This window comes from Acomys russatus, chromosome 22 (genome assembly GCF_903995435.1).
Source record: "Acomys russatus chromosome 22, mAcoRus1.1, whole genome shotgun sequence".
NCBI classification, from domain to species: Eukaryota; Metazoa; Chordata; class Mammalia; order Rodentia; family Muridae; genus Acomys; species Acomys russatus.
Genome location: NC_067158.1, coordinates 58,738,397 through 58,754,058, shown reverse-complemented (window position 1 = coordinate 58,754,058; position 15,662 = coordinate 58,738,397). Strand labels below are relative to the sequence as shown.

At 35.7% G+C, this 15,662-nt stretch overlaps 1 protein-coding gene across 1 annotated transcript in view; it reads left to right on the top strand.

The window, feature by feature from the left end:
• Positions 1 to 15,662, top strand: part of Gabra2 (gamma-aminobutyric acid type A receptor subunit alpha2) — a 126,901-nt gene that overhangs the window by 87,084 nt on the left and 24,155 nt on the right. The gene's annotated exons all lie outside the window — the stretch shown is intronic.

Here is a 15,662-nt window from a genome sequence, read left to right as displayed (position 1 = left end):
ATTTTTAAAAGTTTTTTTATATTATTATTTTCTGTTTAATCACCCTGCATTTTAGCATTCATTTCTATGCTAACAGAGGAAGGTGTGGGTTTTTTTTCTTTTTTGAGACTTTAATTTGGAATGGGAGAATATTATGTTTACGCATTTCTTATGTTATTTTTCTCTCTTTTTAATGAAGAAAATTGATGTTAGTGCTTTCAGTTCAAAAACAAGAAAAACATTGAACTGGATTTTCTTACCTCCATTGGCACACTTGATTTTCTTAAACAAACACTGGTAATGGAATTTTCAAATTTAAAGTAGAAAATATCACACTTTTAGGCTTTCTATATTTATTTTGGTTTTATTTTGAAATGAAGATATTTAATCTATGCATTTTACATGAGAGACAGAGGAAGTTCATTCACTTATGTAGTATATTTGATATAGCCTCCTCCTGCCCTTTGCAGCATTGTTCTGCCTTGTAACCGAGACTGGCTTCAGCATCCTTAGGGCTAGATAGCAGGTGCACAGCACCAAGACCACTTAAAATTCAAGGCCTCAAAACAATGCAGGAGAAACTGATGACTTTTTCCTTCTAGCATAGAAAAGGCTAAGCGTATCAGGGAGTAGTGGCATAAGCCTTTATTCCCAGCACTCAGGAAAACAGAGGCAGAGGGATCATTATAAGTTCCAAGCCAGCCTGGTTAGCAAAGCAAGTCAAGGACAGCCAAGGATACACAGAAATCCTGTCTCAAAAAGAAAGAAAGGAAGAAAGAAAGAAAGAAAGAAAGAAAGAAAGAAAGAAAGAAAGGGAAAAGGACAAACAAACAAAAAAACAAGAAAAAAAGGAAAGGCTGAGTACATTCTATAACAAATAGATTATCTTTGTGTCTTTTGTGTATGGGGCACTCTTAATCATTTGTGAAAGTGTTGATGAGAATTTACTTTCAGTACTGGCCCAGTAATTGGGAAAGAAAAACACACACAAAATATATCTCCTGCATCCAGGTGGCTTGGCTTGTAGATAGAAGAAGATATCTAAAGGACAGTTACAATGTGGGATGGAGGCTTTACTGCAGTGGCACATCACACTGATATAGAAACCTGAACGTTTATTCTCTTAAACTTGAAGTCAACGAGTAAGATGGTGATTTAATATTTGAAATATGTCTTAAAGTGAGTAGGAATGACTTGAACAGATGGGCTTGGCAAAATCATGGTCAAGGAGAATGGAATGTTCCGTAACGTTAAGGAACGAAGAAACACAGTGTGTTTGGTGACGACTGTTTCAGTGACTGACATGGAGATACAGACAGAGACATAGTTAGAAGCCTTAATGAGAAGGGCATTACTGTTCATCTTTGTAGGATGAGTCTTCAGCTGCAGAAATGGCAGTCTGTTACAGTGCTCTGATGTTATGATATTGGTGAAACCCTCAGGAAAAAATGCTTGCTATTCAATATATGCTAGATATCTTATTTTGATAACTGCTTTGTTAAGTATTATGACACATATAAAGCTATACATATTTAATACACATCACTCAGTGAGTACATACAAATAGAGTATATACATGAAATGCAGTGCTCATTAACTTTTTCCTTCCTCTGAACTTTTTTCTCATTCCTATGAGTGTTTGGGCACTTAATATAAGTTCCGTTTTCTTGGCAGAATTTATCCATATCACACAACATTGTTAGTTATAAACATTATGCTTCGTGACAGATCTCTAGAATGTATTTATATTTTTTAAAGTTATCATTTTTATGATTATTAATATATTATTTGTAAATTATAAAAATGGTACTGTTGTAGCAGCTGAGCTGTAAGAAATAACAAGAGGCATGGGGCAAACTCAGGGAGATGTTTAAGTATTCCAGCAGAGTAAAAACTCAGGGAGATGTTTAAGTATTCCAGCAGAGTAAAAACTCAGGGAGATGTTTAAGTATTCGAGCAGAATGAAACGATGTCATTAATAAAGAATGGGCAGGAAAAAACGAACAAAAAGAAAAGTTTGTCACAGAAAAGGTCCAGGGGTCTAGATAAATATGCATCAAAATTGTAGAGAAAGAAAATATAAGATAACATTTAGGATAAGTTTTCTTTCTTTATTTAAGTGAATAATGTTGTCCTTAACAAAAGCAAAATGAGCAGCATAGAAAAGTTAGGAAAATGAGTGTAATTTAGGTTAGGTAGACTTAGTTTTGATGTTACTGGTAATATCAGCGTTCGGTCCAGTTGGGTGAATGGTTGCAGTATATAGAATGGCTTGTTGCTATGCATGGGGATCATGGGGTAACCGGCAACAGAATCCATGGATCTAGACTTTATATATATATGAGAAATTAGTTATGACAATGTGGGATCAGTGTAGAGAGATGTAGAAAACTTCTAAAAACTCCATAGAATGATCTCCCTGCTCCTCCTCTCCCTCCCTTTCTTCCTTCCCTTCTTTCTGTTTTTTGAAAACCAATTTTGATTTTAGTTTGTCGTTGTTTCTCCTTTTTGAGAGAGACAGGCCTGAGAAAAGGGGAGGAAGCATGATGTTGAGTGTGTGTTAAGGTGTGGAAGATCTGGGAAGAGCTGTCGGGGGGGGGGTAAAAAACACAATCAAAATACATACCCTATGAGAATATATAGGGGGACGTAATCCCCCTCAGGAACAGTCATAGGGGAGGGGAATAATGGGAAAATGGGGGGGGATGGGAGGATACAAGGGATGGGATAAACATTGAGATGTAACAAGAATACATTAATAAAAAAAATAAAATAAATAAAAGTTAAACTTTAAAAAAAATTAAATCAAAATTTAAAGAAATAAAAGGCCGAGGAAAGAGAATGGAGAGGCATTTTTACTTTTAACGTGTATACCTACTTGTATTTGTGTAAAAAAAATTTAAGGATGAAATTTAAATCAAGATTTATATACAAAATCAACTGTAGCTTAAACCTGTTAGTGTATGTTTATTTAAGGTCGATTATGTTTTCTTTGTAACACTATTACATGCGTTCATTAATTCTATTGCGTTAGAAACCGTTGAAGTTGTTTACACAATATGGTTCATAAGTTGATTATTTTCCAAACACATACATTGTTCAATATTTTGTGTAAGCATGTGAAAAATTAGATTAGATATAGTCTATTAATGCACGTAGTGTCACTCTGTAGTGCACAACAGAGTTCATCAAGAAGCAGACTTCCGACCTTTCTCTTTCTATTCTTTGTAAATGTGTATAGATAATGACACCAATCAAATCTCATCACACTTACTTGGATTTGAACATGTGTCACTCACCATCTGGACAGTAGTTGCACATTGTTCCTGATGTAGGGCTAGGGACCACATGACAATGATGAATTTATACCAAATAAGGATACCAAATGTATGCCGAATAGGAGCCATTGCTCTACATGATATGATGGACGGACACCAAATAAAGTGGATGTATTACGTGACTTACAACAATGAAGAATTCCCTGATATTAAACTCACTGTGTATTTATACACAATAAGAAGAAGAATATATTCCATCCTAAAAAATCAGTAGTTATTGTAAGTACAAAAAAGTGAAACAAAACCATATGAACTATCCACGAGATAGAGAGGATATTTATAAAGCAAAGATATATTAAAAAATAGAAGAACATTTCAGAATTGAAAACAACATGAACAAAGACATGGGCAAAGATTCAGAAAGTAATATGAAATACTGAAAATGCAAAATAATAAAATGCACACTGAAAAAATAGAGAAAAATAAAATAAATCACTATTCTACAGAAACAGTTATGAACTTTTGTCAAGTACACATGGAATATTATACAGGATAGATGAGATTTTGAGCTACAAATCTCTGTTCAAACCAGCAAAGTCATAGAAATCATTCCAAGTATATTCTTTAAAATATACCAATAATATTAGCAAGAAAACTGAAAATATGTGTGAATGAAACAGTCAAGGAACCAGCTATACCAACAGTAACCCACGTAGGAAATCAGAGTATGCACAGAGACAGGACTATGCAAACAGTGCAGCAAGGCTTAATTATAATTGTAGAATGCATTAAAAACAGTGCTCATAGGAAAATTCATAGCAATTCATGCTTATATTAACAAAGATAAAAGAGAATTATACTCACATAAACATAAAGATACAAAATTAAAGTTCATAATAATGACAGTAACCACACACACACAAAAACTCTTTAAAAGTAAAGATGTGGGAATTTTAAGAAGTGATTCACATTTGGGGAGCTGCTAAACTGCATACCCTGAATACTTAGCAAATCAATTTTATTCTTTCTCAAGTCTCTGATGGTGTTGAAGACCAGATAGTTTAGTTTTGCAATTAAGCAATATATACATGCAATTAAGCATATATATATATATGTAATTCCTGATTGTTCATGGTTCTTCTTGCTGTAGGTAGTTTATTGTAGATATGTGAAATAATATAAATGCATCTGTAAAATATTTAATAAAAAAATTTTTAAAACTCAAATAAATAAATTATATGCATTTCCATATAACAACAGAAAAAAAATCCCAGCTAAACAAAATGCCTATAGAGTGAAGGAAATAAGAATAGAAGAAGAAATATAAATAGGTATTACAAAAGCAATAGCTGAAGTCAACAGAACCGAAAGATCATTCTTTTTAAATATCAGCACAACTGAAAAACCACTAGTCAAAGGAAAAGAGGACCAGAAACCTAAACTCAGTGGAGACTTTACCATGAACTTTATAGAATGTAAACAGACCACAAGAAAATTAAATGACAAGTTCTACACCAAAAAATTAGGTAATATCAATGGGATAGATTTCTAGAAAAAAAAATCAAATTAACTTAAAATTTTCTCAATAGATTTAAAATAAGTAAGTTAAGTGAATAACCAAACACTTCAAATAGAGAAAATTTTAGTACCAAATGGATCTAATTGGTGATTCAATCAAAGTTTCCTGGATTTAGTATCAGCCATCTTCATGACAGAATAAATGAATGTTGAATTTGAACACCAGATATTTCTCAGAATTAAGATGCTGAAGTATGCATTTTCAGCTTTGAGAACTACTGGATTATAAACAGACATGTTTCCAGAAATACTCATGCGAATGACTTCAAAAGTAAGGCTGCATGACTTTCAAAGAACAGATATTGGTAATTTTTATGTATAATAACTATATATTAATGGAAAAGAGAACTTGTAGGATAGATTAGACACACCACAGAAATTTTTATAATCATATAATATATTGTATAAAATAAGTAATGCTTTATTTGTTCACTAGGGATTATAATGAAAATTACATTTTACTAATGTCTGTATAAGGTTTTCATGGCATAAAACATGAAGATTTTACAGGAAACATGTACAAAATATCCATTTAAGTAGAGATGTGATGAATACATCAATACATAATGTACTATATAAAATGACAATAAAGTATACAAATATTTTAAAGGGTTGGTGCTAAATGTGAAATATAAAATTAAAAAGCAAAACTATAGGGGTTTGGAAAGGTTAAATGTCAACAAAATGGCTGCCAAACACACATAGAGGACCTGAGTTCAAATCCCAGAACTCATGTGTGGGGTGGGTGGAAGCAAGATAGGCTCGATGGCATTGTTAATCCCAGCTCTGGAGAAGCGGAAACAACAGGGTCCCTTAGGTTTTTGAACACCAGCAGAAGGCCTTAATTAGCAAGCGCAAGGCCAGCAAGAGATCCTACCTCAAAAAAAAAAAAAAAAAAAAAAGAGAGGAAGTGCAGGGAGATGGTTCAGAGTGTAAGGCCACTTGCGGGGAAGCCTTAACACCTGAAGTTTATCACAAGACACATGAAAGAATAGAGCTCTTGCAAGTTGACCTCTGACCTTTACAGGGCCCATGACACTGGCGCGTGGGTGTGCACACGCACACACACACACACACACACACACAAACACACACACACACATACACACATGAGAGACAGAAGACAGGCAAACAAGGGAGACCAAACAATGTATAATTTTCAATATTTATGTATAGATGTGAATACTAATTTTCTTGCAAATGGATGCTATTAGATGGTAAAAGCATTCTTGGCAAAAATTCTAAAAGTTGTTCTTTGTGATTAATACAGCTCTGCACGATATATGTATACAGAGACACGTAGAGGACATAAAACGCTGCACTGAGCTTTAGCACTTGTTTCCATACCCGCCCTCTTTCACTGTGTGCTGCTGGCACGTATGGTCGGTATTAGTCAGTGTTGGTCAGTGCTGTTCCAGAGGCTTAAGAAAGATCCTCGGACAAAACCAAACACGGTCACCTTTGGGAGGAGGCATTTGCTCTCTCTTGTCAATGTAGGACGGTACTTGAGGAAACTTCCAGCCTCTTCCCTTAGGTGCTATGCTTTCAAGGCCCTCAAGGTTGAACTGTGCCTTCACAGTACACAGACATCACTTCATAGTACAGCAGATTTTTTATGTGAAAGTATTGGGGGCTGCTTTCAGAGGTTGACATTTCTTAGAGCTTTATGTGAATAAGAAATAATTATGAAAGAAATACGATGCTGCTATTTACTTACGTCTAGATCCTTTTTAGTGTTAGATATATGTATGAACAATTGTCCTTGACAATTTAAATTTGTGTCATATAGAGAGAGCTTCTTTAAAGACTAAAGTGGAATAAAGAGACCCAGTGGGTATAGGTGTTAGTGCAAAACATAAAATTAAAATGGCTAATTACATAAAATTTCAAGGTATTTGTGTATGTGTGGGTGGGGGGCAGCTGAGTCTATGTGCATGTATGCTTTTTTGTTTGTCAGTGTACGCTTGTTAATGCTGTTAGGTGTATAATTATGTGTGAATATATGTTTGGGAATGCAAATCCTTTGAGTGCTGTCCTTGGCGTTCCACCTTGACTGAGACAGCTCTCTTTGCCCCTTTATGACAGTATGCTACATTACAGATGCTATGCCACTGTTTCTGGCCCTTGTATTGCTTTGATCAATCAAAATTCAGATAACCATGTTTGCTTTTAATGACTGAGCCATTTCCACAAGCCAGATTCAAAGAATTTTCAGTGTGTCATGTGAATTTTGAGTAAATATAAAACCAAACTCTAAAGGAAATATTTGGATTGCATATTTTCCTCCCTAGTACTATGGACTCAGTTGGCTAATTGACTTTCATAGCACATAACCCAAATACAATGCCTTGAGCACACAAAGCTACCTTTTTTTGTGAGTGTAAAGAAGTTCACCAACAGGTTGCCCAATGTCCTTAGCCAAATAAATGCACCTCACGGAGCTCTTCCCAATGATCTTCAGTTTTCCACTTAACCTAAACTTACAACCAGAGGGTCTGAGAAATTGCCTTGCTGAGTAAATGTGTATTATATTATTTTTGGGTCGTTTACATATTACATTATTTGTCAGTATATTTTGTCAGCGCTAAGATTCATAGTTGTTGCTATGAACCTTGCAAAGTGACGAGGAGGCATGCTTACTCTTTAGATGCATAGCATCTTGCACAGGCCTTGCCCTGTTGTTATTACTGAGTGACTTCCGGGAGGTTTCTTCGCTCCTCTGTATTTTAATTTAATCTATTCATAAAACTATGCTACTAATAATTTGTCCTTAGAGAGGATCTTAGGGGAGCAGGGTTATACAACACCTCACCTTTATGCTTTCACAGAATTGCTGGGATTCTGGCACAGGATAAATGCCATGTATCCGCAGTGATTATTATCTGGTTTCTGACACAACTTTCTTCTTTATATAAACACACATGTAACATGAAGCCACCTCATTTGAGTTAGAGTGACAGTAGTTACTTTGTGAGACAGAATCTCTGAGGAATCATAAACTCTGGAGATTTGGAAACACTAGCTCTAGGAAGGAATTCAACCTCTTTGACATCTGATACACAGGGTTTTTATTTGTTTGTTTGTATCCCTTGTTTTGTTTTGAGGGTGCCTGAATCATTGAAGGCCTGTTTTTGGGTGGAATATAATAGTGTGAATTCAGTTTTAGTTCGGAAGTACAATTTAAGTCAATTCAAGCAGCAAATTTCCTTCAATACAAGTAGTAAAATCCAATTCAAGGGGGGAAATTGAGTTCAACTTAAGTTATTGTCATCCCGTGTGCTTCACTCTTACTAACTATTGGCCTGTTTAACATCCTTAAGAACCAGCACTTTAGAAATGCATGCCATATAAAAATGCCGTCATTGCATCTTACTTGTTTGATATGGCTCCTGTGCTCAGAATGGATACAATCCTCCTAGGAAACAAATGAGTCACAATGAAACCATGAATCTGTGCATTTTGCATCACCTTAAATGTGGAAAAAGAGGCACCCTACGAAGGAAAGGGAAGTTGGAGCCTGCTTTAGAGGGAAGAACCATCATGCATCATTATGTTTTATTCTTACATCTCATTTACATATTACTGAACTTGGCCATGCCTTGGCTTTTAGCTTGAATAAGAAAAATGAAACAGCTGAAAAAGGACCTACCTCAGAGCCTCATTTCCTTGAGCTACTAGGGTGGAAAGTTGATTACCTATGGTTCTGTGTGGCCAAGCCTCTTCTCTAAGCATTAAAACGCATCCTTCTCACTTGCTTAAGAATACCTTTGCAGTAACCCTTTACCATCTCTGACACCATCACTGTCTTCCATATTTAGACATCTCTAATAGAAAAGCAATGACACAAAGTTAAAGTTATCTTGTTTACTATGGAATTTGTATATTAAAATCACATCTATTTGCATGGAATCTGTAAAAGCATAGAGAGAATGGGGCTCCTATACTGCTTTTATTTTTTTTTTTTAAACATAGCTATGGAATCCGCATCACCAGAACAATGGTAGAACTAAAAATTATTCCATTATAACTTGTGAGAAAATTCATTATTTGGGCAGAAAGCATTTTAGTAATGACATAATTGTAATTTTCCCAACACCTCATGCTGATATGAAACAAGGAAAGGTGTAAACACACACACACACACACACACACACACACACACACACATGTGTATATCTACTTAATGAAAACCAAGTAAGACTACAGAGTATTACATTGTAGAAATAATATTACATCAGTAATGAAGACATCCTTTGTTAATTTGCCTACATTTCTAGTTAGAACAATCCATTTACTTTCTATATACTTTTGGCTTGTTCCACTTTAAAAGGAAACACATGCTATCTCCATTATGGAAATGTCAGAAGGATACATAAAATAATGAATGGATGACCAATTTGTATTTCTTATATCTACAAATTCTTTAAAAGAATATGGTTCGAGAAGTATGGTGATGGGTAGTACTTAGCTTGACAAAACAAACAAATAAGTATTAATTACCCAAGTGTTCATATGTGTGTGTGTTTATAAATGAGGAGGGAATCATATTCTTGCATGACCAACTCTTGACTGAATCAAGTTGTAGATTTACAATTTTATTTACCACTAGTTGTAGGCTTATACTTTTTATTTACCAGATGATCAAAACTGTATTGCTCACCTTATCCACCTTGTTTTCCTGGCTAGTATATATGGGCATATTAATTTGAAGACTATGGGTGAGGGCAGGCAATGTTAGGAAAGAGCTCTGTAAAAGCCCAAGGCAAAACAAACAAACAAGAAAAAAAAAAAAAAAAAAAAAAAAAAAAGCCCACAACAACAAAAGAAAACAGAAACCAACCAACCAAACAGAAAAACCAAATGTCAGAAAAGGAAATGGGGAATGAGAAAGTTACTAGTAGAGACTTCAGTTTCTGCAGCTAAGCAGTTGGAGCTGACTTATTAGGCAAATGATAATTTTTCCTGAAATTCACAAGAAGAAGGTGCAGAGGAAGTAGACTGTGTGGGCGATAGCGGGGCATGAAAACAATGAGCATGAAGACTGTACACGGCGGAGATAATTTCGGAATTTATTCCAAATTTTTGTTTTCCAAGAGGCACTGGCTGCACGGTGCTAACAGGAGGCATACCTGGCATCTCAGAATTGACTTTGGCACAAGGCAGTACATGCTAATCAGATGCAAGCTGCCAACCCACCAGCCGCTGTTCTCCCTGCTGCTGTCACAGGCTCATCCCAGCCATCCCACTGCCAATTAGAAAAGTGACTGAGGCAAAATGGAATAATAAGCTATGGCAAGGAAAATTAGAGAGCCTCGGAGATCTAGCTCAGGCTGAGGTGAGTCCGCAGGACTACAGGTAGCCTGCCGAAGCTTTCTCAATGGAAATGATTATCACTTTTTTTAGTGAGGCCATACAAAGATGATTCAAAGCATATGCTGTTGTTTAGTTGGTCCATTTTGTCTTAACTTTGTATTAGTATTGAGATTTTGAGAAGTCTTTGCAAACATTGACTTAATATACTCAAACATTTAAGACATTTAAGATGCTCTTATTTTTTAGCTCAGAAACAACAGTAAAAACAACATGGTATGAACACCCTACTTCTACCACATGCTGAGTTGGGTGTGTGAAAATTATTTGTTGTTTAGTTCTGCAACAATTTCCTAGTTAACATTGCCTTAAGATTTGCAGACAAGAAAACTTATCCATCGAGCTATTCTGAGGCCCTATAACTTCAGGTAACTTCCTGTAACACCTTTTCACTATCAAATATCAGGTTGACACAAAAACATTATATGTGTGTGTGTGTGTGTGTGTGTGTGTGTGTGTGTGTGTGTGTGTTCTTTGTGAGAATTGTATATACTAAAAGCACGTCAGAACTTGAGGACAACATTAAGATCTAAACTCTCATTATCACTGTTTGTTATCAGCAGATGAATTTTGAGGAGTTTTGTGTACCTTGGACTACAGGTGAAATTTTACTATTAGTGGACCAAGACTGATATAATATGTCTTTACATTTTCATCTGCCCTGCCCTGTTTACATTTTAAAGCAAAAATTTCCTAGTTAAGCCATCTCTAAGCATGTAACTGCTCAGGGCTGGGTCCTCACAGGACTTGGAGGCAATGCTATAAACTGAACACAATCTGATTACTGTACTAACTATGTTCTCAAGACATTTGCCCAATAATTTTCATCTCAGAAGTCATCTATGAAATCTTTACAATTTTATAGAGTGTGAGAGGAAAACTGCAGATATTTATGATGTTTTTTGTTTGTTATTTTGTTGATGTTGTTGTTGATTCAGGCTTTGATGTGAAGAGCAGGTAAGCCGTGAAGAAAGTCATCTCAAGATTCAGCCTCCAAAATATTAATATCATCCTGTTTTCTCATTTGGAGTAATTTGACTTAGCTTTTGAAGTGGAGCTTTTGCTTTCAGCACTTATACTTTGAAATTATATTTAGAGAATAATAGCTTCTCTACTCTGGTTCTTCCACTATTTTATAGGTGCATGCCATTAGTAAAGTGTGATCTGTTTACTTTTTCTACAACAAAGTTTTGAATGTATATTTTTGAGTTTTAATTCTAAAAATTATAAAAGCTTCTAGTTATGTTCAAATGTGTCTTATCATTTCAAATAGTTTCTAATTCGATGATTTTTGTGATAAAATTTTCCTAATACATTATTCATCACAAATAACATAATATCTTCCCAGCTAAATCACCTTAGGGATTTATAAAAAGTCTCTCAAATGATTAACATTTCAATATTCAACCTGCATTTTATAGCAATGCAATTTACAAGAATGAAATAGAAAATGGATTTGGTAACAGTGGGGAATATGCACAGAAAGGGCTTTGTTTGGTCTGCTATTCTCTTATTTTCTTATTGTCAAAGTGCCAAACATATGACTTCATCATAAACTCAAGAAATCACAACATTACTGTGAAACTTAGCAGTAGTCACACCAAGTTTGACTGCATTAGGTGAAGGAAAACCGATAACTCAGGAATCTGAGGAATCTGCTGTTGACTCTTTCTATATCCAGCCTGACCTTGCCTTAATGCAGTCAGAACAATCCTCATCTCAGAAACCCTCAGGTTGGGGTGTGAGCCATGTCAAAATTTTCAATAAGGTGCACTAGGAGTTGCCAGGTTATGTTGGCAAGAGCTTCGTCTTTAGTGCTGATGGCATTGCAGAATCCAAATGGTTATCAAGTTATGCCTAATTAAAGAGCTAAATTGTGTCCTTTGAGACATCTAGGGCCTGAGCAGGTCAGTCGTGGATATCAAGGGTTTAATTAATCCAGAATTACAGAGCAGTTTTGAAAAGAATCTTAGATTTGAAGAAACAGTGGAAGAATGGAGAAGAGACGAGGAGAAGTTTCTCCATGCTCCTTTCTAATGATCCATGGTAAATCCTTCCACCCAATGGAGAATGAACAACTGAAAAATAAAATGACTAGGTCTTTTTGGAAGCCATTTGTATAGTTCAGTGTTCTTTGGTTTTTCTCAGCCTACCACTAGATGGGACTCTTACATCCTTCCTTTGCATTCTCAGCATCTTTATCCACCATTGATCCAGGGGGAAGGGCTAAAAAGCCTAATATACAGAAACTACAGAAATCTGACTTAAGCAGATTCTACATGTTATTTACCTTTGTCATTGAAAGTCTGTAAAATGGAAAATCCAATCGTCATTGTGGAGACAAAGTCAGTGACCTACAGTATGAGAGAAGACAGGAAGGAGAGTCTTACATTGTTAGGTCAGACGTGCGTGCTTATACTATCCAGCCCAATGATACAAGAGAGCATCAGTTCCATTTTCCAGGTAGAAAAGTTTACTGTGGAGAAGCTTCAGGTGCTGTGCAAAGGCCACCATTTTCTGTAACTTAAAATGCTTTTTTATATTTTGATGCAATTAAGGCTCCATGTCATTCTACAGAAGTAAGAAGACTCGAAACCCCACTCACCTTTAATACCCATTTTCCCCTGCTATCTCCCAAGCAATTAAAATAGTTCTATTAAATCTATGTTCTTTTCATAATAGAGGCCCTAGAGGCTTCAGCAGTAAAATGAAATGTTAGAAAATTGTACTTATAACTGATTTTGAAAGAAAATGCCTTTTTACATTTTTGGTAAAAAAGGTGGAGTTTCTTAACCTTATGTTGGTTTTTTTTTTTTTTTTTTTGTTTTTTTTTTGTACATACATTATATTATCTTCGTCAGCTAATGCATTAAAGATAATCTCAGAAATTATGTCAATGGTACATTAACAGATGAAAAGAAACACAAAAATACTTTTTTTCTGCATCAGTTTGACCAAGAAGTTTGAATTTTGCCATGTGCCTTCCATCTGTCTGTGATTACCGAACAGTCTGAAAACACTCATCTCTCTGTCTCTGACTCTCTGTCTCTCTAACATATTATAACTCATTGAAATTCAGTCTTGCATGTTTGTACAGGCTTCTTCTTAAGATTAAGATATCAATACACAGTGGTGTATTAGAATATCTGAGTATCCTACTTAAATTTTCTGGCCACAGTCAGATATTTGTGAATTTTCCTCACCATTAGTACTTACAGTAGCTGACTCTTTAATTCTCACAGGTTCCTTGTATTATGTCGGTTCGTTACTTTAGTAAGCTTTTTTGCAGCTTTTCTGATTACAAATCAGACACAAATACCCAGAACAAAACAAAATATCCCAGAAGTAAATGACAGGCATCCGACTAATAATAGGGGTCTTATTTTTAAAATTATGTGTTAATGCCATGAGGCTCAGCTTCCTAGTTCAACACTGACATGTGCAGAGTTTGAAATCTCTCTTTCCTATTCTTACAACAAACTAGAGCTGAACAAAATGGAGACTATGGTGTCTCATTGCATTCACAAGAGAACCAAGATGACGGAACAGGAAGAGTGTCATCCCGAATTGTGGGAAGGCAGGCAAACTCAGAGTGACACAGCCAGCATCTCCTACCTGGAAGAGAAGTTGTGGGAGCCATATGCTGGCTGGAACACTGTCACGGTAATTTTGACGAATTGCTTGTGCCTGAATCTGCATTAGTGTGAGAATGAGAGATTTATCAAGCTGTAGTGTTACTGTGTTCATGGACTGTGACTATGAACCTTTCCCAGATACTCAAGAAAGGTCTGAGAGATACAGCCAGGGTCAGGGCAACTAATAATTCTGAGCTTTTCCCAAACCTTCACCCAGAACAAAACCTTCAGAAAAACAGACTTGGTTGGCTAGAAATTCTCCCTGGTGATAAAAATGAAGCTTTCTCTATCCAGTTCATGTAGGTTTTCTGACTTAACCAGAAAAAGATGATAGTTTACAGTCTGGCAACAAGGGCATCACGGACACTTTATGAATGCTGTAGTCAGAGAAGCATTAGGACAATAGAGAAACATTTGTGAGTGTTGTAACACGGGGCACAGGTCCACCAGAAGTGAGATATAGTCAGCAGGTCAAAAAAAGCGAGAGCCCTCCCTTTACCCTCTCCTCACACCATGCCTGGACTTTAACCATATGTCTGTGGCTTACACCTGAAATAACTGAAAGACACAGATCTTCTCTGAGAAGGAACATTAAAGGAATTGAAGGCCTCTAAGATAGATAAATAAAACACCCAGGAATTCATTTCTGGTGGCATTTATAAGTACAGCAGGCATTATTAACACAGTAGAGAAAACGTTAAATTAAACTAAAACAATTAGTATAAATCCTACAGTGCAAATCTGCCTCAGCTCCCATTCCCCAACACATTACAGTGTTCAGTAACAGTAACAACAACATTGCATGATATGACCAATGGTAAAATAAAAACAGAAACAGCAGAGACAAGGCCAACACTAAAACCATGATTTAGCAGAATGGGAAGTATAAATTGTGTTTGGTGCAGACATTTAATATTTAATATTTAATGGATCTGCCGGTAAACACACAGGACAAGAAAGAGCTGGGTAACACAAGCAGAGGAACGTTACTGGGTAGTAATCAAAACAAAACATGGATTTCATTCTGTGCATGCGTGATTTCCCAAGAACAGAGAGCAAACTGAAAAGACAACAATAGGGACTATTGAAATTAAACACAGGGTGGAAACAGAATTCAAGGAACAGGCTCAGCAGTGAGCTGTGTAAAAATGAAAGAATGGTGAATATATATGTATATGTATATATATAATTACCAAAGCGTAATTCAAACAGAAAAATAAAGCTAAACACTAGTTGGTGAATCACTACAACTTCAACATATATTAAATAGTCATAGTTGGAACATAAAAAAGAAGAAAGTAAGGATAATATAAAATAAACACTTGACATAATAATGACTGAAAACTTAAGGATATTAACTATAGGGCAAGCCACAGAGACCAGAGCAGAGCGCCTTGGTAATCAGAATGAGTACAAATGTGTGAAGAACACCCAGGGATCTGGGCATGGTGATTCAAACTCTCAGCCCCAGAGAAACGGAGACTGAGGAGGCTCACAGAAAATTTATCAAGCTTAGTGTAAAGTAATCTGGACCAGCCAAGAGTACATAGTAAGGCATCTATCTAAGAAAAAAATCTATGTATCTATCTATTTAAACTACAGTAAACTAAAGGCATTTATAAGATCTTTAATGGGGTTAAAGAAGGAAAATGGTAATCACCAAAAATGAAAGTAAAGGCATCACCATTGTTGTAGAGAAATTATAAGAAGTAATCTGGAAGTTGAGCTCTGGTGTCAAGGTCAGGCTTGAAATCACCACATTATCTTTTGTTCCCTGTATCCTGTTCCATTCCTCCTGATGGCCTAGTTTCTGTGTCCTTTA